We start from the raw sequence: 25,165 nt of genomic DNA, 5'->3' as shown, positions 1-25,165 counted from the left end.
ACAAATAGCCCAATAAAAATGGACAAAAATCTTGAAAAGTTATTTTATATGTTTAATAAGTGTACTCAAGTACAATTATTATTATTATTATTTAGGGAATGAAAATTAAAAAGCACAATGAAATACTACTTCAAATCCACTAGAATGACTAAAATTAAAAAGATGGACAAAATAAAATTATCAGTAAGACAAAATAAAATGTTAGTAAGAAATTCTCATACATTTTTGGTGGGCGTATAAAATGGAACAACACTTTGAAAAATGCTTTTTTTTTTGAGACAGAGTCTCGCTCTGTTGCCCAGGCTGGAGTGCAGTAGTGCTATCTCAGCTCACTGCAACCTCTGCCTCCCAGGTTCAAGCAATTCTCTGCCTCAGCCTCCTGAGTAGCTGGGATTAAATGTAATTCTACATCTACCCTGATACCTAGAAATTTCACTTTTTAATATTTATCCAAGGGAAATAAAAACATATGTCCTCACAGACACTTTGACATAATATTTCTGGCAGTATTATTCATATCAACATTAAACTGGAAACAATCCAAATGTCCTTCAACAGGAGATATGGTAAACAATTCATGATGCCTTCATACAATGAAATAATATTAAGTAATACTGGGGAGCAAATTTTTGATGCATACAATAGGAATAAATCTTCAAAGCAGTAGGTTGAGAGAAAGAAGCAAGATACAAAATAGTACAACCTGTTAACAATGTATGATTCCATTTGTACAGAGCTCAAAAACAGACAAAACTAATTAATGGTGATAGAAGTCAAAGCAATTATTTCTATGGGCATTGGTATTCTTGAACAAGGGCATGAGGGAACATTTTGTAGTGAAGAAAATGTTCTGTATCTTCATTGGGATCTTTAGCACATGGATGTAGACGTCTGTTAAGATCATCAAACAGAATGCCTAACATCTGTGTATTTCACTGTATATAATGTATATATTTTATCTCGTTTTTTCAAAAAAAAATCTATGGATTAAAAAATCATTTAATCTTTTAATCAGCCTACGCTACCTGATGATGCTCTTGACCGTTCCTCTGATTTTATCTCCTGTCACTCTTATCATTTGTTTAAATTATGCTGGCTTGAGTTTATATGTTTCTTTGGAAATTTCAAATAAACTACAGGATATTAAAAATCAGAATTGTTTAGTAGACAGCATTATGACCTTCAGTGTTTAACACTGGCCCCATTTGGCAGGTTGTCTAGAGGAACACATTGAGGCAAGGGCTAGGGAGGCTCATGGCTTCATTATCCACCATGCATGTCATTTGTTTAGTAAACCAAAGAATGGAGCCATCATGCCACTCTAGAACTGCCCTTTGTATCAAACATTTCACATTGGTTCTTGCTTATTACTGAACCTGAGGAAAAAAATTTCCAAGTTGCAATAACTGGCACTGTTATTCAGGATGCTGTATGTATGTTTCCTTCTTCTAAGGCTAATCAGGAGCTTTTAGAAAACACTTGAAACAAGTTTGCAATATGGAGAGGATTTTGGAAAGGCCTAGCACTGTTCAATTCATTAGAAGAGTTGGCTAATTTTTTGTGAAGAAAGGAAGGGATAAACTGAACATTTATTCTACATTCAACATTCCCTGCTTAGAAAAGAAAAATCAAAGGTGTGGTTTATATGACCTTTTCTGGAACATAAAGATCATTGCTATGATGAAATCTTTCAGTGCATAATAAAGTTTTAATGTAACATTTCAGTCTTTATGGCTTCAAGAATGCAATAAATTTACTGAGCTTTAGGTATTACAGTAAATTCTCTTAATTAGGTATCATCAAGCAGTGAGAAAGTCTGATTAGGTGAGCATTCTCTCGCTCTCTCTCTCTCTCTCTCTATATATATATATAATGATGATGATGAAAGTAATAACTTAAATTTATTGAGCACTTTACATGTGCCAGGCACACTGTTAAGCACTTTACATACATGTTGTCATTTCATCATCATGACAGCCCTCGGTGGTGATTGCTATTATAAACCACTTTTTTACTCAGCAAATAAAAAAGACTAAAACTTACAGATTCACATTGCTAGTGAAAGAGGAAGGAGGACCCAAACCCAGGTCTTGGGTTCTTATAATCTTAATCATTACGTAAATTTGCCTTCTCATTCATTTACTCCTTTTCTCAACAAGAATGTGTTGAGTGCCTACTATGTGTACAGTACTCATATGTAAAAAACTCAGATATGTAAAAATCACAGAAATCTCTTATTATAAATAAAATTATAATTCACTTCAAGTTTTTAATACTTTTTGGTAAAGAAAACTGGAAATGTTTAATGCAAAATTGTTAATTTACACAAAGTTAGAATATAATGTGAACATATTTGTTAATAATTTAATAATAAGAAAACTTTAAGTAGTAAAATTACCACCAAATATATCTTAGGAAAGTGTCCTGTTGGATGAGATGCCATCACTCAATAAGTTCAGTGCTTCCTCTAGGGCAGTGGTCCCCAGCCTTTTTGGCACCAGGGACCGGTTTCACGGAAGACCATTTTCCCACAGATAGTGTTGTGGGGGTAGTTTTGGGATGAAACTGTTCCACCTCAGATTAACAAGCATTAGATTCTCATAGGGAGCGCACAACCTAGATTCTTTGCATGCACAGTTCACAATAGGGTTCATGCTCTTTTGAGAATCTAATGCCTCTTCTGGTCTGACAGGAGGTGGAGCTCAGGCGATAATGCTGGCCGGTCGCTCTCCTCCTGGTGTGCAGCCTGGTTCCTAACAAACTAGGGACCACCGGTGGGGAACCGCGGGTTTGGTGGTGGGGGTGGGTAGGGAGTGTCTAGAGTCTGGCTCTCCAGATGAGTTTCAGAAAAGGTGCTTGTTTTGAGTTAAGGTGCCACAGCATAAAAAGCTACTAATTACTAATTTTTATACACTACAATCACATTCAGTTTGGCTGGATTCTCACATCATGGGAGGTTCTTGAGAAACAATATCCATGAGAGAATCCCCCTTTTTTTAACCTCCAATGTCTTGTTCTCTCTAAGGCATACTCGCAGAGGCTGAAATGTCAGGCAATGTAAAGTATTTCTCTCTTTTTAAAAATAATTTTGAAATTTATTCTATATTTCATTTCCCTACCTACCTCAGTCTAAACAAACTTTTTTTCTGATTCTATGTTTGTCATTCCCTTGTAATTTCTTATAGCATTTAGATACTCTCTGAAGAAGTGTATTTTTACTTTATTTTAAACTGTATTGCAGTATATTGATTTTATATTTAGGGATGAAATTTCTGTACCATAAGGCATAGAATGTTCCAGTTTAGGAAAAAATGCCAAACTGATTTTCTAAGTGAATGCACCAATTTGCACTTCCTTCAGCAATATGTAAGATATCCTCCGGTTGTACGTCCATTTCAATACTTAATTATTGTCTAATTCCTTATTTTTATTTTTTATTTTTTGAGACGGAGTTTTCCTTTTGTTGCCCAGAATGCAGTGCAATGGTGCGATCTCCACTCACTGCAACCTCCGCCTCCCTGCAACCTCTGCCTCCCGGGTGCAAGCGATTCTCCTGCCTCAGCCTCCCGAGTAGCTGGGATTACAGGCATGCGCCATCACGCCCAGCTAATTTTGTATTTTTAGTAGAGACCGCGTTTCTCCATGTTGGTCAGGCTGGTCTCCACCTCCCGACCTCAGGTGATCTGCTTGCCTCGGCCTCCCAAAGTGCTGGGATTATAGGTGCCTTCTTTTTATTTTTAAACAAATGAATGTAAGTGGTATCTCAGCAATTTTGATTTTTATTTTTGCAATCATTAATAATTTTAAATATTTCATTATATGCTTATTGCCATTCATGGATTTTATTTTTGAAATTACCATTTATAATTTTCTTTTCTTTTCTTTTCTTTTTTCTGAGGCGGAATCTCACTCTGTCGCCCAGGCTGGAGTGCAATGGCGCGGTCTCGGCTCACTGCAACCTCCGCCTCCCGGGTTCAAGTGATTCTCCTGCCTCAGCCTCCCGAGTAGCTGGGACTACAGGCGCCTGCCACCACGCTTGGCACCTCATGATCCGCCCGTCTTGGCCTCCCAAAGTGTTGGGATTACAGGCGTGAGCCACCGCGCCTGGTGCCAGTTATAACTTTCAACAATTTTCTGTTTTTTACTTTGCTTTTTTTATTGACCTATAGAAGCACTTTATTATCCATACCAATGCTTTGGCACTTGTCTGTAATACAGATATCGCCTCCCAATTTGATCTGTTGTTTTGATTAACTAATGTTAGTTTTAATCCAAATGTATCTTTTTTTCTTGTACAGTCAATGCGTTTTGTACTTATTTAAGAAACTTTTCTCACTCAAAAGTCTAAAAGGTATTTACTTATATTTTCTACTAAGAAGCTTAAGTCCTTAATGCTTTTGGAATCTATTTTCATATTCTATGAGGTAGATATTTAATTTTGTCTTTATTCACTTGGCTAACCATGTTTCTTAATGTCTATTTAATAATTTCAACTTATCTGTTTATTAAATAATTTCAACTTCACCCAGCCATCTGGCATGCTATCTCTGTTATACAACAATGTTCCTTTAATGTCTGGGTACTTTTTAGCAACTTTATTTATCAGATAAGCTATATTTTCTATCCCTGACGCTGTAACATACTATTTAGATTATTACAGATTTAAAGTATTTAGTAGGACAAATTACCCATCCTTCACTTATTCAGATTAGTTCAGGGTATTTATTAGCTCTTTTTGTTCTTTTATATAAATTTTATAACAATCTGAACAAGTTGCATTTAAAAAGTCAGAAATTTCTATGAAATTTTATTAAATCTGGAGTTCCACTTAGGGAAAATTGATTTTTCTATAATATAAAGTTTTTCTCTTTATAAATATGGTTTCTCTGCATTTTACAGTTTTTTTAATAGCTCTAAAAGTTTTATAATTTACCTGTAGAGATTTTATGTATCTTATGATATATTATTCTTGTATTCTTGTAAATACTGCTGTATTTAAATTATTGAAAATTTGTTCTCTTTATTTTTGTTTTCTGGGTATTTTCTTCTGGTGTATATAAATGCTATTGACTTTATATTCTGTCCTTTGGTGAGATTTATGGATTCTTTTGCATTTTCTATGTAAATGATAAAAATTATCTCTAATAATTTTGCTTTCCTGTCTTATACCCTTAATACCTTGTTTGTTTCCCCTTATACTACTTAAGGCTGCCAATAAAATAGAATAGATGTGGTGGTAGTATATATCATTGAGTTGTCCCTTATTTTTAAGAAACTGTTTTCATTGGTACCGTATTTAAGATGATTGCTCCAGATGTTTATGGAAATTTTTTGTTAGGCCTTGGAGGTTCTCATTTATTTCTAACTTAATAAATGTTTACTTTTTTTGAATTATAGTTGCATACCGAATTTACCAAATGCCTGCATCTATTATGCTGACCAATTCCCCATGCTCTGAGAGCATGAAATATTGTTGATTAGAACTCAATTTGGCTCCCTGAGAATTGTTCTCCAGGGCTTTTGGCCCTGCCTGCTGTAATCTTGGTCCCATCCTGAGTCACTGCTCTTCTATGAAAAATGGCAAATATTTGCATTTGAGTAGTTCCCTCAGACTGCTTAGGGAAGGAGTCCTCTTTTCATTTTACACGATTGCTATCCTTTCAGTGCAAGATGGCACAAATCCTTTAAAAGTTGCATGGAATTCTTGCAGATTAGATTATAAACCACTCTGTTACACAAAAGCCACACCTATGTATACCTTCAATCCAGTTTCATTTCTACTTTGGGCTTAAAAATCAAAGAGCAATGAGACAATTCCATTCAACTTCTTAGAAACTCTTTTGTCTAGCTGAGAACTTATAGGAGCCATCTCTTTAGATTTCTCCATGGTCTTATCAGAGAGGCTGAAAATTGCACCTGTAGTTGGGATCTCATGTAGATTTTGGAATAAAAGCCCTTTACAGCTCATACTTTATGGACTTAAACCAATTTCCATGGCTAAATAAGTGAAAAGGCAAGAAAATCTGATTCTCAGGAAAAAAGAGGGGTAAATATTTTAAAATATCAGTAACAGAGTATATGAAAAGGTAAAATTAATAATATATTTTATTTCACTTAAATGGCAATAATTATGACGTATTTCTCAGGGATTGTCTAATTTTTCCTTAAAATTTTCAAATGTTAAAACATTTGGGTAAGAAGACGGATAACCTGATTTTTTGCCTCTTGATTTGTAAATCATTTTTAAGGGGCCAAGCCACTGTCTTCATTCTTCCTTTCTTCTATCAGTGTATTAGTCCGTTCTCATGTTACTAATAAAGACATTCCTGAGACTAAGTAATTTATGAAGAAAAGAGGTTTAATTGACTCACAGTTCCACATGTGAGGAGGCCTTACAATCATGGAAGAAGGTGAAGGAGGAACAAAGTCACATCTTAAATGGTGACAGGCAAAGAGAGTGTGTGCAGGGGAACTCTCCTTTATATAACCATCAGATCTCGTGAGACTTACTCACTATCATGAGAACAGCAGGGGGAGAGACCTGCCCCCATGATTCAATTACCTCTTTCCAGGTTCCACCCATGACACATGGGAATTATGGGGGCTACAATTCAAGATGAGATTTGGGTGGGGACACAGCCAAACCATATCATTCTGTCCCTGGCCCCTCCCAAATCTCATGTTCTTACATTTCAAAACAAATCATGCCTTGCCAACAGTCCTCTAAATTCTTAACTCATTTCAGCATTAACTCAAAAGTCCACAGTCCAAAGCCCCATTTAAGACAAGGCAAGCCCCTTCTTGTTTATGAGCCAGTAAAATCACAAACAAGTTAGTTACTTCCCAGATACAATGGCGATACAGGCATTGGGTAAATACATTCCAAATGGGAGAAAGTGGACAAAACAAAGAGGCTACAGGCCCTATTTGAGTCTGAAATCCAATAGGGCAGTCATTAAACATTAAAGCTCCAAAATGACCTCATTTGACTCCGTGTCTCACATCCAGATCACACTGATGCAGGGAAGTGGGCTCCAATGGACTTGGGCAGCTCCACCCCTGTGGCTTTGCAGGGTACAGCTCCCCTCCTGGCTGCTTTCATGGGCTGGCATTGAGTGTTTGTGGCTTATCCAGGCACACGGTGCAAGCTGTCAGTGGATCTACCATTCTGGGGTATGGAGGATGGTGGCCCTTTTCTCATGGCTCCACTAGGCAGTACCCAAGTGGAAACTCTGTGTGGGGGCTCCAACCCCACATTTCTGTTCCACACTCCCCTAGCAGAGGCTCTCCATGAGGACCCTACCCCTGCAGCAATCTTCTGCCTGGACATCCAAGTATTTCCATACATCCTCTGAAATCTAGGTGGAAGTTCCCAAACCTCAATTCTTGACTTCTGTGTACCCACAGGCCCAAAACTACATGTAAACTGCCAAGGTTTGGGGCTCGCACCCTCTGAAGTAATGGCCTGAGCTGTACATTGGCCCCTTTTAGCTGAGCTGGGGCTGAAGCAGTTGGAACGCAGGGCACCATGTCCCAAGGCTGCATAGAGCAGGGGGTCTCTGGTCCCCATCCATGAAAGCATTTTCCCCTCCTAGGCCTCCAGGTCTGTGATGGGAGGGGCTGCTATGAAGGTCTCTGACATGACCAGGAGACATTTTCTCCATTGTCTTTGTGATTAACATTCAGCTTCTCCTTACTTATGCAAATTTCTGCAGCTGGCTTAAATTTCTCCCCAGAAAATGGGTTTTTCTTTTCTATTGCACCATCAGGCTGCAAATTTCCCTAACTTGTATGCCTGTCACCTCTTGATTGCTTTGCCCCTTAGAAATTTCTTCCACCGGATACCCTAAATCATCTCTCTCAAGTTCAAAGTTCCACAGATCTCTAGGGTGGGGGCAAAATGCCAACAGTCTCTTTGCATAGCAAGAGTAACCTTTACTCCTGTTCCCAACAAGTTCCTCATCTCCATCTGAGACTGCCTCAGCTTGGATTTTATTGTCTATATCACTATCAGCATTTTGGTCAAAGCCATTCAACAAGTCTCGAGGAAGTTCCAAACTTTCCCACATCTTCCTGTCTTCTTCTGAGCTCTCCAACGTGCTCTAGCTTCTGCCTGTTACCCAGTTCCAAAGTCACTTCCACATTTTTGGGTATCTTTACAGGAGCACCCCACTCTACTGGTACCAATTTACTGTTTTAGCCTGTTCTTATGCTGCTAATAAAGACATACCCGAGACTGGGTAATTTTTAAAGGAAAGAGGTTTAATTGACTCACAGTTCTACGTGCTGGGGAGTACTCACAATCATGGTAGAAGGTGAAGGAGGAGCAAAGTCATATCTTACATAAAGGCATGCAAAGAGAGCTTGTGCAGGGGAACTGCCTTTTATAAAACCATCAGATCTTGTGAGACTCATTCACTATCACAAGAATAGCATGGGAAAGACCCGCCCCCATGATTCAGTTATCTCCCTCAGGGTCCTACCCATGACACATGGGAATTATGGGAGACGTAATTCAAGATGACATTTGGGAGACATAATTCAGCTGAGCCGTATCAATAAGCTTCTGAAATGAAATAACCAGTTACAGGACTTCTATATTATAATCAGCTCTGTATGGATGGAGATAGCTGCACTCTTCTTACTGTATTTCTTCCTGATGAAATGCCACTGGACCAACTACAGAAAGGAATACAATTTTATGTAAAAAAAAAAAAAGTGATCATTAGCTGCTCAACTAGATTAATTAAAGTGGGTCATTTTACTTGCACTATTTAATTCTCATAATAATTACTGATACATTTTAAGACTCAACTGATGGCTTTTAAAGCTAAAAGAAAAATCAATATTCATTTAAAGCAATGGAAAGAAAGACTGTTTCTGGATAAATTCAATATTTAAGGAAGAGACTTACAAATCTATTTAAGTGGAAATATCAGCTATAGAAACTTAAAGTAAATCAGAAGCTAACCAGCCATGGCTGTTTCATTATCTTCAAGTGAAAGACAATCTCTGGAAATTGTGTGTTTTTGATTAATATAATTTACATGGCCTGTTTTCATTTCCCTGTAAATGTCTACAGAAAAATGAACAGCAACCAAAATCTTCCTTTCATAATCCAATCGGTAACAAAAGACAAAGTTTACATATTTTTTTCGGAAAAAATTTATTTATTTAACTTATAGGGCACATGCTGTATGCCAGACTAGTCACTGAAAATACTAGGACTCTGTCTGAGTGGAAGGCTTTTCTATGGGAGAAGAAATGCCAGTGAAGACTTTGTAATTCAAAGAATACATTTTTATTTTAATCAATGGTTATGAAACATTTCAGAAGTGCACCAAGTGTGTGCCATGTGTATTCAATTATGAATACCATTAATGATGTAAAACATTCTGACTTTTAATGATAAAAATCAAGTGAGATATAAAAATTTGTTCTAAATGTGGAATATGGTGAATTCTATTAAAAAAACCTTTTTTTTTTTTTTACTAATTATTAGGGATTCAAATTTGTGATCTTTGAAACTATATTAAGATGCTTGTATCTTTTACATCATAAGGGCTTTATTTACTCAGTTTTTATGAAGTCCAAAGACTCTTTCCAAACTAAAGTTTAGTTAATTTGGGTTGTATTTTTAGTATGGCATTAGTTAGCATTTTCATCTTGAAATTCCTCTACCAGATGTTGACAAACTTTTTCAATAAAGGGCTAGATAATAAATATTTTAAGCATTGTGGGCCATATATTATCCGTGGCAACTATTCAATTCTATCTCTGTAGGGTAAAATCAGCCATAGACAATATATAATGAAGGTACTTATGTTCGCATAAAACTTTATTTCAAAAACAGGAAGTGGCCTAGATTTGGTTTTTGGGCCATAGGTTGCCAACCTGTGCTTTCTACAATAGGTTTAATTTCTTTATTATCAATTGTTAAGATCTCTTTCCCTGTTAGCCTTTATTATATGTAATAACTTTTTATTCTATTTAGTTCTTTATTATTTTCACAAAATAACCTTGAACCTCAACTACAATTTATATTATAATGCGTTTTTTTCACCGTACATTAACAAATATGTATTTTAACTGTTAATTCCATGCAAATTAATGATTATAGCACTTTCTTCAGCTATATTTATTACTACATGACAGAATACCTTCAAAAGTTTATACAATTTCCTTATGGTGACACCCACTGAAAAACCTTAAGTTTGGACTAAGTTCAATACCTTGGAGTTACATAGTATCATGCAATTTTGGAATATAAGACCTGGGAAAGTTGAGAGGTAAAAGGATTTGTCCTATGCTTAATTGTCCCAAAATTCTCCTAAAAGAACCTCCCTAAATTCTCCTAAGTTGTAGACTGTTGTTTTTTATACTGTAGTATGATAATTTTGAACTCTGACTTTATGTGCTTAATTTCCAGTTACGTTCATGGCCATCTTCAATTCTCAGTCGGATTGCTATGTCCTGGAAGTAATTAATGAGAACATTTCATTTCCGTTGATAAAGATAGAAAATATTATTTTTTGTATTATGGTCTATATGTGCCTATACAAGTTGCATGCTTCATAAGAAAGATATAGAAATACAAGATCGATGAGAAAAATATATAAACTCTTTGATATAAACAGGATGTTAGATAGATTTCTTGACCTTCACATAGTAAAATGTAGTGCTTGGTTGCAATAACTGAGGACATATTCCTAGACTCAATTATTGTTATTTATTTTAAAGATTATTTTCTTTTGGCAGAATGTTTTTAAGTTACTTTGGAAACAGAAGAAGAAAGAGTGAAAAAGAATGCTTAAATGCAAAGGAGATCTTTTAAAACAAATTGTTCTTTTTCTTTTTTTAAAATTATACTTTAAGTTCTGGGATACACATGCAGAATATGCAGGTTTGTTACATAAATAGACATGTGCAATGGCGGTTTGCTGCACCCATTAATCCATCATCTACATTAGGTATTTCTTCTAATGCTATCCCTCCTCTTGACCCCACACCCCGACAGGCCCTGGTATGTAATGTTCCTCTGCCTCTGTCCATGTGTTCTCATTGTTCAATTCCCACTTATGAGTGAGAATATGCAGTGTTTGGTTTTCTGTTCCTTTGTTAGTTTGCTAAGAATGATGGTTTACAGCTTCATCCATGTCCCTGCAAAAGACATGAACTCATCCTTTTTATGGCTGCATAGTATTCCATGGTGTATATGTGCCACATTTTCTCTATCCAGTCTATAATTGATGGGCAGTTGGGTTGGTTCCAAGCCTTTGCTATTGTGACTAGTGCTACAGTAAACATACGTGTGCATGTGTCTTTATAGTAGAAAGATTTATAATCCTTTGGGTATATACCAAGTAATGGGATTGCTGGATCAAATGGTATTTCTGGTTCTAGTTCCTTGAGGAATCACCACACTGTCTTCTACAATGGTTGAACTAATTTACACTCCCACCAACAATGTAAAAGTGTTCCTATTTCTCCACATCCTCTCCAGCAGCTGTTGTTTCCTGACTTTTTAATGATTGCTATTCTAACTGGCATGAAATGGTATCTCATTCTGGTTTTGATTTGCATTTCTCTAATGACCAGTGATGAGCTTTTTTTCACATGTTTGTTGGCCGCATAAATGTCTTCTTTTGAGAACTGTCTGTTCATATCCTTTGCCCACTTTTTGATGGGATTGTTTGTTTTATTCTTGTAAATTTGTTAAAGTTTTTTGTAGATTCTGGATATTAGTCCTTTATCAGATGGATAGATTGCAAAAATTTTCTCCCATTCTGTAGGTTGCGTGTTCACGCTGATGATAGTTTCTTTTGCTGTGCAGAAGCTCTTTAGTTTAATTAGATCCTATTTGTCTGTTTTGGCTTTTGTTGCCATTGCTTTTGGAGTTTTAGTCATGAAGTCTTTGCCCATGCCTATGTCCTGAATGGTATTGCCTAGTTTTCTTCTTGGGTTTTTATGGTATTAGGCCTTATGTTTAAGTCTTTAATCCATCTTGAGTTAGTTTTTGTATCAGGTGTAAGGAAGGGGTCCAGTTTCAGTTTTCTTCATATGGCTCACCATTTTCCCAACATCATTTATTAAATAGGGAATCCTTTCCCCATTGTTTATTTTTGTCAGGTTTGTCAAAGATCAGATGGTTGTAGCTGTGTGGTGTTATTTCTGAGACGTCTGTTCTATTCCATTGGTTTATATATCTGTTTTGGTACCAGTACCATGCTGTTTTGGTTACTGTAGCCTTGCAGTATAGTTTGAAGTCAGGTAATGTGATGCCTCCAGCTTTGTTCTTTTTGCTTAGGATTGTGTTGGCTATACAGGCTCTTTTTCTGTTCCATGTGAAATTTAAAGTAGTTTTTTTTTTTTTAATTCTGTGAAGAAAGTCAATGGTAGGTTAATGGGAATTGCATTGAATCTATAAATTATTTTGGGCAGTATGGCCATTTTCACGATATTGATTCTTCCTACCCATGAGCATGGAATTTTTTTCCGCTTGTTTGTGTCCTCTCTTATTTCCTTGAGCAGTGGTTTGTAGTTCTCCTTGAAGAGGTCCTTCACATCCCTTGTAAGTTGGATATCTAGGTATTTATACTCTTTGTAGCAATTGTGAATGGGAGTTCACTCATGATTTGGCTGTCTGTTATTGGTGTATAGAAATGCTTGTGATTTTTGCACATTGATTTTCTATCCTGAGATTTTGCTGAAGTTGCTTATCAGCTTAAGCAGTTTTTTGGGCTGAGATGATGGGGTTTCTTAAATATGCAATCATGTCATCTGCAAACAGAGACAATTTGACTTCCTCTCTTCCTATTTGAATACCTTTATTTCTTTGCCTTGCCTGATTGCCCTGACCAGAATGTCCAGTACTACGCTGAATAGGAGTGGTGAGAGAGGGCATCCTTGTCTTGTGCTGGTTTTCAAAGGGAATACTTTCAGCTTTTGCCCATTCCGTATGATATTGGCTGTGGGTTTGTCATAAATAGCTTATTATTTTGAGATACGTTTCATCAATACCTAGTTTATTGAGTGTTTTTGGCATGAAGAGGTGTTGAATTTTATCGAAGGACTTTTCTGCATCTATTGAGATAATCATGTGGTTTTTGTCATTGGTTCTGTTTATGTGATGGATTACATTTATTGATTTGCGTATGCTGAACCAGCCTTGCATCCCAGGGATGAAGCCGACTTGTTTGTTGTGGATAAGCCTTTTGATGTGCTGCTGGATTCGGTTTGCTGGTATTTTATTGAGGATTTTTGCAACTGTGTTCATCAGGGATATTGGCCTGAAATTTTCTTTTTTTGTTGTGTTTCTGCCAGGTCTTAGTATCAGGATAATGCTGGCCTCATAAAATGAATTGGGAGGAGTCCCTGTTTTTCTATTGTTTGGAATAGTTTCAGGAAGAATGGTACCAGCTCCTCTTTGTACCTCTGGTAGAATTCGGCTATGAATCCGTCTGGTCCTGGGCTTTTTCTGGTTGGTAGGCTATTAATTACTCCCTCAATTTCAAAACTTGTTATTGGTGTATTCGGGGATTCGACTTCTTCCTGGTGTATTCTTGGGAGGGTGTATGTATCCAGGAATTTATCCATTTCCTCTAGATTTTCTAGTTTACTTACACAGAGGTGTTTATAGTATTCTGTGATGGTAGTTTTTATTTCTGCGGGATCAGTGGTTATATCCCCTTTATCATTTTTTACTGTGTCTGTTTGATTCTTCTCTCTTTTCTTCTTTCTTAGTCTGGCTAGCAGTCTATCGATTTTGTTAATCTTTTCAAAAAACCAGCTCCTGGATTCATTGGTTTTTTTGAAGGATTTTTTGAAAGAGTCTCTGTCTCTTTCAGTTCTGCTCTGATCTTAGTTATTTCTTGTCTTCTGCTAGCTTTTGAATTTGTTTGCTCTTCCTTCTCTAGTTATTTTGTGATGTTAGGGTGTTGACTTTAGATCTTTCCCACTTTCTCACGTGAGCATTTAGTGCTATAAATTTCCCTGTAAACACTGCCTTAGCTGTGTCCCAGAGATTCTGGTACATTGTGTCTTTGTTCTCATTGGTTTCAAAGAACTTATTTGTTTCTGCCTTAATTTCATTATTTACCCAGTAGTCATTCAGGAGCAGGTTGTTCAATTTCCATGTAGTTGTGTGGTTTTAAAACAAATTGTTTTAGCTGTGCCTAGAAAATTATGACTATATGGTCTATAACACAACATTTTGTAGTAGAACACTTGTAATGAAAAAAAATCATTATTTCCACCAAAGACCCCTCCTAATGTTTGCATTAACAATTTTCAAATTAAAGCAAAAATTAATACAATTATCCTTGAAAAGGTATTTTTACAAAGCTCTCAAGTTTTTGCTTTTTTCTATATATTTTTCATGTTTAACTTTTTAATTGTATTTTCCCAAGAAAATCTACCAAGATTTCATTTTTAAATCAAAGCTAAATTTTATGTGTTTTTGTCTACATATTTATATGTATACATTCTACATATTTTTATATTTATATATTTAATCCATTTATTTTATAATTGTAATGGACATTTCCACGATTCTGTTTGAGTTTTAGTTGTTGATTTTTACTGCGTTTTGGCTTTTTCTTCTATAAGCTATTTTTGTTTTTATTGCTGTAAGTATTCAGAAAATATTCTTGTCTTTTCATGCTTAGTGGTTGGCTTTATTTTTTTAAGAAAAATAGATTTCACTTATTAACAACATAAAGAATAACTTATCCATTTATATTTTATTTAAATAAAAGGAAGAATCAAGCATGATTTTATTTGGCCTCACTCACCCACTTCACTCTACATTTTGATTTAAAAAATCTGGGATTTTATACACAGGTAAGTATTGTATTTTATCATTATTATCTTTAAATTATGTCTTAAAAAATTTATACAGTAATTATTTAGATGGAATTTTTATTTACTAGGTTTTGTTACTAGGTTTTAAAATTATTGTCCAGATCCCAATTTAAAGGATGCTACTGTTAGTTTTTCATCCCTGAAGCCCACATCTCTCCAAGAGGTAGTGGAAATATTTTATTTCTTCTTTGTTTGAATTCTACAGCCTCTTTGTGATTTGCTTAGTGATGATCCCTTTGATATCTTTTAGATAATTAAATCTAAACTGAATTTGTAGAACTCTAATAATGTTGCATATATGTCCATTTTTGTGAATGTTACAAAGGGAAATAAAGATGTCAATTCAAACTTTATTAGTAACTAGCTGGTACTGTATCCTAGAAATTTGTGCTTTTATATGGAATAGCTTAAAATATCCTGGAAGAGTCATTATGAGAAAATATTTTGAAAATAAACCAAAAAAAGCCCTCAGTTACAATAAAAATAGTATTGTGTTGTCACTATTAACTTTACTCTTACTTCAAATAACACAACTGTTTTTGATCACATTGTTTTAAGTAATAGATTACCTTTAAGGTAAAATCTGCCTATTAGGAAAATTTTAGGGTCCATTTTTCTACCTTCAATATTAAACAACTTAAGGAGTATACTTGAGAAGTTACTCCCTGAAAAATAAAAAACATTACTGTGTTTTGAATTATCTGATAATTGTATCAACAAATACACATAACTTGTATCAACATTTGGTATAACACAATGAGTGAAGCTTATTTGAGAATCGTATTATTTAAAAGGCCAAAATTTTCAATATGAATTTTGGAGCTGTATATAATAAATTTGAACTATGTTCAACATATTGTCAGCTGTTTAAGAACACAGCTGCTAAACAACAAACTCAAATCTAGTGAAAAGATAGTCTAGAGGAATAGCTACATAACTAAAACAGCAGAAACATTTTCCTAAACTATAACTTAATATGTTTCTTTTAAGCATAGAAATCCTAGTTCCTGATCCTTTTCTTTGTAGCTAGGCAACATTGACTCTGTGCAGTGGTTTCTTTTGGAATGTTACTTTGAGGTTGGATACAGAGAGCACTTCTCTGAGCAGTGGGTTCCTTTTATAGATCCTTTCAAATAAAAGGCAGTTGAGTGTATCTGTTGAATGACCCATATGACTACTGGGCAAGTTAGCAAGGATCTAGAAAATCAACGAATATCACTAAGACAAGAAAAACTACTTTTTACATGAGTGATTAAATTCTAAAAATTATTTTTCTCATTTAAAACCGTTATTTCAGGCATACAGAGAATAGAAATATAAAGATAAAAATTTTGAGGAATTGGTAAAAACAAATATTTCTCATCATGAGGAGTTATACCAGAATCTGCAGTTAAAATAAGATCTAGATAAATTCCTAGTTCTTCAGTGTCCTTATCAGCTACCAGTTTTCTATGCCTCAAATATCCTGAGAGCTGGGTGATTTCTACCCACATTCAGTGTGAAAGAGTATCTCATCATGCCCTTTACTTCAAATTTAGAAATCACCTTGTTTATACTTAGTATACTGTCCGTGTTCAGGAGAATGACATGAACAGGAAATTATAAGAGAACTGAGTATTTGAGAATCAATTAAATTTTCCACAGGTCTTGTACTGTGAATTTTCTTTAAAGAGAGTAAAAGCTAAAAGCTAGCAGGTAATACTGAAAGGCTAGAAATCTGTTGCAATCAGAACACTAATGATAATGCCACTTAAATACTTTTTTTTTTTTTTTTTTTTTTTTTGAGACGGAGTCTTGCTCTGTGGCCAGGCTGGAGTGCAGTGGCGTGATCTTGGCTCACTGCAACCTCCACCTCCCAGGTTCAAGCAATTCTCCTGCCTCAGCCTCCTGAGTAACTGGGACTACAGGTGTGTGCCACCACACCCGGCTAATTTTTGTATTTTCAGTAGAGATGGGGTTTCACCATGTTGACCAGGATGGTCTCGATCTCTTGACTTCAGGGGATCCACCTGCCTTGGCCTCCCAAAGTGCTGGGATTACAGGTGTGAGCCACCATGCCCGGCCTAAATACTCATTTTCTTATGCTGTATGTGACGAATACACACACACACACACACACACACACACACACACAATTTTCCAAGCATTGTATCTTATTATACTCAGTGAAGAGTTAAGCTCTCTCAAATCTCAACACTGAGCTTCCAAAATGATTTATTGCTATTAAATGGAGATACAAAAATAAGAAGTAGTCTGTATACTCTATGTATATAGATTTCAGTTACAATAGGCAGCAGAGCCCAAATTTTGAGGACAGATTATAAAGTTTCTCAGGAAATCCAGGCCTATTGAAGAGAAGTACAAAGCCATATGCATTATTCTTGTTTTTGCTTTATTTTAAAATCTTATTTATACTAGGATTTCAGAAAACCAAAATTTGATTGGCAGTAGAATTGTGTTTTTGTGCCAGTTCCTTAAATTAAGGGAAAAAAAGAAGTGGCAGTAAGATTATGGATTTCAGTATGTGATCAGAGTCAAGTTCTAGGAAGCTTAAGTTGTAGGAACTTGGAAATTCTTTGATTACACATAGTTTCTGAGGAATGCATAATGCATATCATTCTCCATGTAGTGGCTTCATTCAATTCCCATATTATAGAGCTTCTCATTTTCACTTATATAAATACTTAGGTTAGATGAAATAATGACAAACATCAGTAACAATTAAGTAACAGGTAGTATTACTTATATTGCATATAAAATTTAAGAAAGTAACATGAACAAAATTATAGCCTAAATCATATAGAAATTTAATGTAAAGCATCTTTGAAAAATTCCGTGGCTGTGCTAATCACCCAGGAATCAATGCCCTTTGATGAATTCACTCTGTGACTCTGGAAAACTGGGAGATAACAATGACCTTCAACCTAAAATCTGGGTACCTGATGAAACCTGCCATCTTTAATTTTGCATAATAACTTACTTTGCATATATTTATTTATGGTGTAATACTGTCCAAATGTAAATACTTGGCATTCTGTTTTATCCATATATCCCTATCTAGTACTCACTCAACACATATCTAGTTCTTTATCTGTTCTACTTCCTTCTAAGTCACAATATGTTGAAAATTTTTCATGAGAAAAGTACATTTTTCTCAAAACCATCAATTTTTACACTTCCTCACCCATGTTCTTCTGTGCAAACATCTATTGAGAGAATAAGGGTTGAGTCTTGCTATCATACCACTTGGGGCTCTTTGCTCCAGAGATTAGTCTTTAGTTTCAAGGAGCATGACTATTTTCCTCAATAAATCTCACTGGCCTCAGACATAAACAGATTGAATGAATTCACAGATGACCTTAGCTGTTCCCTCTCGTATTCTCTTTCCAGACCATATGTATCAATGATGTTCACATGAGAATGTGTGGACCTTGGCTTTGTTAAATAATTTAATATATGAAAATACAGGTAAGGCATATAATGGAAGCCAAGAAACTCTTCAGCACTTAAGGTCTAGGTTATATTTTAGAATTATGTTTTTACCACTTTTTAAGGCAAAAGTAACATAATTCGAGTGAATAACTATGGATTACAACACATGAATAGAATTAAACAGTAGAAAGCTTTTGGAGTTGTGAGTAGGGGGAAAATTCTATTATTCATCTGTGTTAAGAAAAACTGGTACACTGAAATGAGTTTATGGAACTGCCAATGTCTGCAACTCTAAGTACACTACACATAAAAAGTATGGCTAGCTAAAACACATTATTATTATTATTATTTAGGATTTTTACTATATTAATATCATCATAAGCAAACAAATAATTCATCAGATACATTGAATCAGAGTTACGTGTTAAACTGAAATTTTATTAAATATTTCATTAAATTGGATAACAGTTTCACTATAAGAAAAAAACTTGTTAAAAATAAACTCATTAAAGTTGAATAAAATTACAATGGCTTATTTATAGTATTTTATTTTTTTAAGACGGAGTATTTCTCTGTCACCCAGGCTGGAGTGCAGTGGTACGATCTCAGCTCACTGCAACCTCCACCTCCCGGGTTCAAGCAATTCTCCTGCCTCAGCCTCCCAAGTAGCTGGGACTACAGGCCCCTGCCACTACGCCTGGCTAATGTTTGTATTTTTAATAGAGATGGGGTTTCACCTTGTTGGTCAGACTGGTTTCGAACTCCTGACCTCCACTGATCCACCCGCCTTGGCCTCCCAAAGCACTGGGATTACAGGCATAGAGGCGTGAGCCACGGTGCCTGGCCTATGGTATTTTTTTAATTATGTAAAATAAAGTAAAACTTATGTAAAAATTACCTAAAATTTTTCTTTAAAAATTTAAAGTAGTAGATTACAAAAAGACATGAAGTAGTGTTACAGCTCTTTTAGAATTTGTCTAGCAGGTTTTCGGTTTTTTAGCAGAAACCCTCCCCAGCCAATATACACACAAAGACGATGCGACTAATCCTCTCAGAGAGCTCTCTCAAGTTTATAGGACAAATATCTCTCTTTACATGCATTCTTTTTCTTCTAAATTTTTCTCATTTGAGCCTCTGAGAAGTTCCATATTTGCTATTTATCTTTCTATTTAAATTTCTCTATAAAGTCATCCAAATTCTCAAATTCATAAACACAAAGGAAAATGTTTCAGATCCTCTTGCTTGACCACTAGGTGACATTTCACACCATTTATCACTTCTTCCTTCCCATAAACCTTTCCTCCCTCAGTTTCTTGACTCTCTCAGGGATCCCCTGCTCCTCAGCTTGTTGTTTATGTGATGCTGATCCTCAGGCCTTCTGCTTTCTGTTTGTCTTTGCTCTTTGAGAAACATTAAACTTTCCTTCTGCTTTAGCTCTCACAATCATGGAAAATATGTAGCAGTTGAAGATTCTTGTCACTTTATCCTGTGCTACATGCCCATGAAATAAAATAGAATGCATTTATAAGTCTTTCCTGATTTATAAATTCTCAAAATCCATCACATTGTGAACCAGGAATAGGGCTTATTTCCCCAGGTAAAGTCTGAAATCATGGGCAAATCTCACCAAGGATGTGGGAATAAACCTAATGAAATGTAAACTGTGTTGCCTCTCACAATACCTTTTGCCAGGACAGAGCTCATAGATGGTTCAGCAGCTTTGTTTTAAAGAATGGCAACCTAGTGCTGCCTATTATTGCCAGGAGTTCCGGGCCTTCACGTTAGCAGTTAGGCTAAAAGGGAAGCAACACAGAGAGGAGGGTATAATGAGGCATGTTCGACTCCCACTTCCTGTCAGGGTCTGAATGTTTTTCTGTTTTGGGTTCTTCTTGGCCAGGAGGTGGGTTCCATTCAGTTAGCTGAGGGGCTTAGAATTTTATTTTTGGTTTACAATCGGAAAAGTAAATGCCAACTGAGAGGACAAAAATCCTTATAGATATTACATTGGCTGGGCTTCTGTGATTATTCATATCAAAGTAAAGATAAGATGGTTTATTAGGGGACCATGAAATTTAATCAGTGAAGACATGTTAGAATTTTCACTGAAGAAAAATTGTAAGAAATTATCATTTGTAGAGGACCCTATTGTGTCAAGGGAATATCTCTTTCTTATGCTTTTATTTTTCTCAGTTAAATTTCTTATTAACATGTTTATCAACTGAAGTTATGGCAAGAATTACATTTCTACAATAGGTAACAATGCTGCAGGAACAAGACCATGTTTAATGGATTATTCCTATCTCTGTTAAGCTTTCCTCAAAATAATTAGAAAATACTGCATTCACCCAAGGATAAAACATTCAAGTAGAAATGACAAGATAAATATATGCGAGAAAAGGGGACGGACTGCTATGTAACTCGATAAATTGTCTGGCATATTTATTTGTTTTCCATTATGTTTAAGGTGTTTCAAAAGATTATGAAAATGAGATAGAATCAAAATGAGAGTTCTTCTCTTTTAGCAAATGACTTTTTAATATATCAGTTAATTGAACTGTTTTCCCACAAAGAAGGCCACAGACAGTATCAACTATCAAAACTTTTAGAGAAAAATGTTGCATTCTTGCTAAAAATTAGGAAAAAACATCCTGTTACATTTAGTTTTATTAAGTTACAAGAGGAAACTAAGCATTATTTTTTAAATGAAGATAAACTGCTGGCAAATCTACATTCTCTTCACTTATTTTAAATAATTTTATTCATTCTTCATTGTCTTAGTGAGGCAACCATCATTGATCATTCTATTATGGAGAATACTGTAACCAATATTAGCACTTGAAAAAAATATCTTGAGGATTGAGAGTCTGAATTTACACCAATGTATCCCATAAGCGGAGAAAGTGTTGGCAACTGCAGCCAGTACCACGCTTAAGTCAGGGCAAGAGACAAGCTCACTGGGGTAATGTGTACCTCCCCCTTCTAAACCATGTTCCTGGCACCAGAGACCCTACAATTCCTTCACTATATGGTGCCAACCCACATCCAAGTACTGTACCAGCCTCTTCCCAGTTTCACCTTCATGAATTTAGATTACATGTTCAATGTGACCATACCTAGCTCATATGAGTGACCAAAGAAAAGTGTGAGAGAATGGAGCTTGGGAAGGGAAAGTAGGTGGCCCATGGACCAGCTTTCCTCCTGTGGTTACATCTGCATTTTTGCTCACACTGTTTTCTGCATATGATATTCTCCCTACTCTCCTGGTGAATCCTGACTTATCTTTCAAGGCTGGTTTACTTAGGCACAACACTAATTTTTCTAATATGTTATTATATATTACTATTTATACATGTTACTATTACTTACACATGTTACTATTATTGCCCTTGTCATTTTATATTACCTGGGTTTTTTTTGCTACCTTTCAATTTCCCATCTGAGCCTTTGAATGCCGACAACTTTTTTTTAAATTTTTTTATCCCTACTGACTTCTCCAGTGCATAAAATAAATTATCATATGATGGGTGTTAGTAAATCTCTTTGAACTAAATAATGATAACATATTGTCTATTCAAACAAAATTTGGGATTGTAATCAGCTATTCAGTTGGTTACTCAAATGCATTTATTGTGTAATATTCTTGTCATTGTGGTATTGCTATTTTAAATGTATCTCCTGGAACTAGTAGTATTTTCATTGACATGACATTCTATCCATTAAATTGTCATCTAAGTACAAGAGAAAATGGTAAGAAGTATGATAATATTTATAATTTCAAAAAGTTCTGATCAATTGTTGAACTCAAGTAGTCAGAAATCAAAAGGATGAGTGCTAATAGAAATAAATGCAATGGTGTAATGAAAGTTTGTCTTGTAGGCTAATCCATGGAGACTTCATACTTGATAGCATGATTTGACCATTATAGTAAAAGGAAAAATTTCATTAGTGTGTGTCTTATACTATTTTGTGGAAACTGTGTCTTGTATTATTCTGTATAACTCTGTGTAAATTTGTTCCTGTGAAAATGCTAAGTAACCACAGATATAGTTTTTTCTTTTAACTTTTAAGTTCATGGGTACATGTGCAGGATGTGCAGGTTTGTTACACAAGTATATGTGTGTCATGGGGGTTTGTTATACAGATTATTTCATCACCCAGATATTAAGCCTAGTATCCATTAGTTATTTTTACCTTCCACCTTGTGAGAGGCCCCAGTGCTTGGTGTTCCTCTCTATGTGTCCATGTGTTCACATCATTTAGCTCCCACTTAAAAGTGAGAATGTGCCATATCTGTTTTTCTGTTCCTGTGTTAGTTTGCTAAAGATAATGGTCTCCAGATCCTGTCATGTCCCTACAAAGGACATGATCTAGTTTTATTGAGAAAGTATCAAGAAACCTATCAGTCCCTAAATATTTCTTCCCACTAATTACAATGATTTGAATTGTGACAGGGGCTGTACTTAGTCCTGAACATATGATCACATTATCAGTAGAAAAAAGGGTTGCCCCAAATAAAACCCATGTATTGATAATATAAAAAATATATATTTATAGCCCAAATCTCTCCTCTGGGTTCTAAATTCCAATTTAATTCTTAATATGCATAATTGGATACCTCAAAAATGCCAAACTCAACATGCAGAACAGAACCTTTTATTTCTCAAATACCAATGTTCCACATAGCAGTAAATGTTCTATCGTATACCCGATTTCTTAAGCTAGAAACCTAGAAGCTATTTTTCCTTCCAGTTTGTTCTTGCCTCCTGCTTACCATGATGTCCAATTTGTCAGAAAGTTTCAATGATTCAAGTTTCAGTCAATCTTCCTCTAAGTATATTATGAATTTATCTTCTTTTCTTGTCTAAAGCTACCACATTTGTCTATCGTGTCATTCCTCATATGGACTTCTGCAGCAGTCTCTCAAGCGATCTCCCTGCTTCCACCCTTGCCGCCTCTAATCCTTCCTTACACATCATCTTAAAATGTGAAACAGATCTTATCCCTTCTCTGCTGAAAGCCTTTCTGTTGCACTTGGAATAAAAATTCAAGTGCCTTCCTGCATCTGATCCTTCTTGCTTTCTCTCTGGTGGGTTGCTCCAGCCTTATAATATAACAATACCTTCATTGCTCTTTATACTTCTGCCACATTTTTCTTCACTGAGTTCTTCTGCTTGTCATTCACTTTATTCCAGTTTTTACGTGGCTACCACCATTTAATTATTTAATTCGTAGTTTCAATATCCATTTCTCAAAGAGATGTTCCCACATATAATGTAGCTTCATTCCACCTACTCACACACATTTTTCTCCATTCCTTTTTATTTCTTTCATAGCATTTACCTCAATTACAGAGTTTATTCTTCTACTAGCAATTATGTTCATCTCTCTTATTCTGTCAGAATGAGAAACACATCTGTTTGATTTACTAAAGGATTTCCATTACCTTGCATGGTTCCTGTTGCATAATAGTTAATTAATATTTGTTGAAGAATAAGTGTATTTAGGATAGATTTACTAATATGTAGCCTACTGAAGCCCCCTGAAAAAATTTTAATGTAAATCATACAGATGTTTTCCTCTTAAAACTTTATTAAAATAAGATGGAATACAAATATATAAACAAAGAAACAACCAGGCAGTGCAGTTTTAAATTTAATTGGTAAAAGTAATAGGTTTTCCAAAATATCTGTCCATAGGATAGTGAAAGGCTTTTGCTATTTTCAAACTACATTGGTTCTTATCTTTATATTTGAGGAAGATGAAACTCTTAACATGTCAAATTTTATCTATTAGTTTCACATTTTACCTTATAATTTAAAAGTGACTTCCATTGTCACTGGGGTATCTATCAAAAACATGTCTATAAATATCCTTTGCTCATTTTCTTGAAACGCAGTGTGAAAGAATATTGTAATTCTTTGCAATTTCATAAAAATAATAGTCAAGCTTTTTTTCTGAGAAAAAAACTACTATATCCATGCTTGCTTTTTATAGTTTGGTTTTGGTTAAACAACATAATAGATTAAATAAACTATGTTGTGATATAAAGACAGCCAGCTTAATATATTAATTATGTGCTAGATTTTCTCATGTACCTATAAACAAAACATGTGCCCAAATACTCAAAATGAAATGGATATTTAAAATGACAATGATAGATGGCCAGATTAAATGAGTTAACTCAAATCTTAATAAAATTCCCTTTTTTGCTGAAATGGTTAGGTAATTACAATAGAAAATGCATTTTAAGCCCAGATAGCCCCAATATTGCATTTGTTTGCTGTGTTTTGCTTTAGACACAGTCTATATTTTACCATTATTATAACACCCAAGAAGCTGTCTTTAATTATAAAATAAAAATCATTCCATTCTGTGTTATCTCTACAATTCAATCTCCAGGGGAAAGAGTTCTAGCAAAAAAAGGGGCCGTGTTTGTAGTAATTTGAAAATAAACCATGCTAGATGAGGTATGAAATGGGACAAATCTTAACATTTATATGTTTATTTTTCCTTTCTTCTGAAGGTTCTTAGTGAATAACTGTATTCCTATAAGACAAAGCAGAGTTTACATTAACTGAATTACATTATAGAAAACCATGCACTTGGGGTTTTAATATTTTAATATTTTTGTTTTAAGCAAATCTTGTGATTTTTCTATGGGTTATGAGTCAAAAATTTTGAGACACTGATAGGTAGGAGGGAACAGTTAAAGGATTTTTATAGTTCTCTTTATTCTCAATTAAAATAAAAGTATAAACAATTTTCAGCTATTATTCATAATGTTGTCCACCATCTCTGCTTGGTAGGGGCAAATTCAACAGTTCCTGAATCCTTGGAGCCAAGCTGTGGTAGTTTTAATATGCTGGAGGCA

The 25,165-nt window shown here is 35.1% G+C and overlaps 1 non-coding gene across 1 annotated transcript; it reads left to right on the top strand.

Annotated features, from left to right (window-relative positions):
• Positions 1-19,244: 19,244 nt before the first annotated feature.
• Positions 19,245-19,306, top strand: LOC129037683 (U7 small nuclear RNA). The gene has a single exon (XR_008502913.1). It is a non-coding gene; the product is annotated as a U7 small nuclear RNA (small nuclear RNA).
• The last annotated feature ends 5,859 nt before the right edge of the window (positions 19,307-25,165 follow it).

The sequence above is a fragment of the Pongo pygmaeus genome, chromosome 4, assembly GCF_028885625.2.
Source record: "Pongo pygmaeus isolate AG05252 chromosome 4, NHGRI_mPonPyg2-v2.0_pri, whole genome shotgun sequence".
Lineage (NCBI taxonomy): Eukaryota > Metazoa > Chordata > Mammalia > Primates > Hominidae > Pongo > Pongo pygmaeus.
This window is presented reverse-complemented; position numbering and strand designations above follow the sequence as displayed.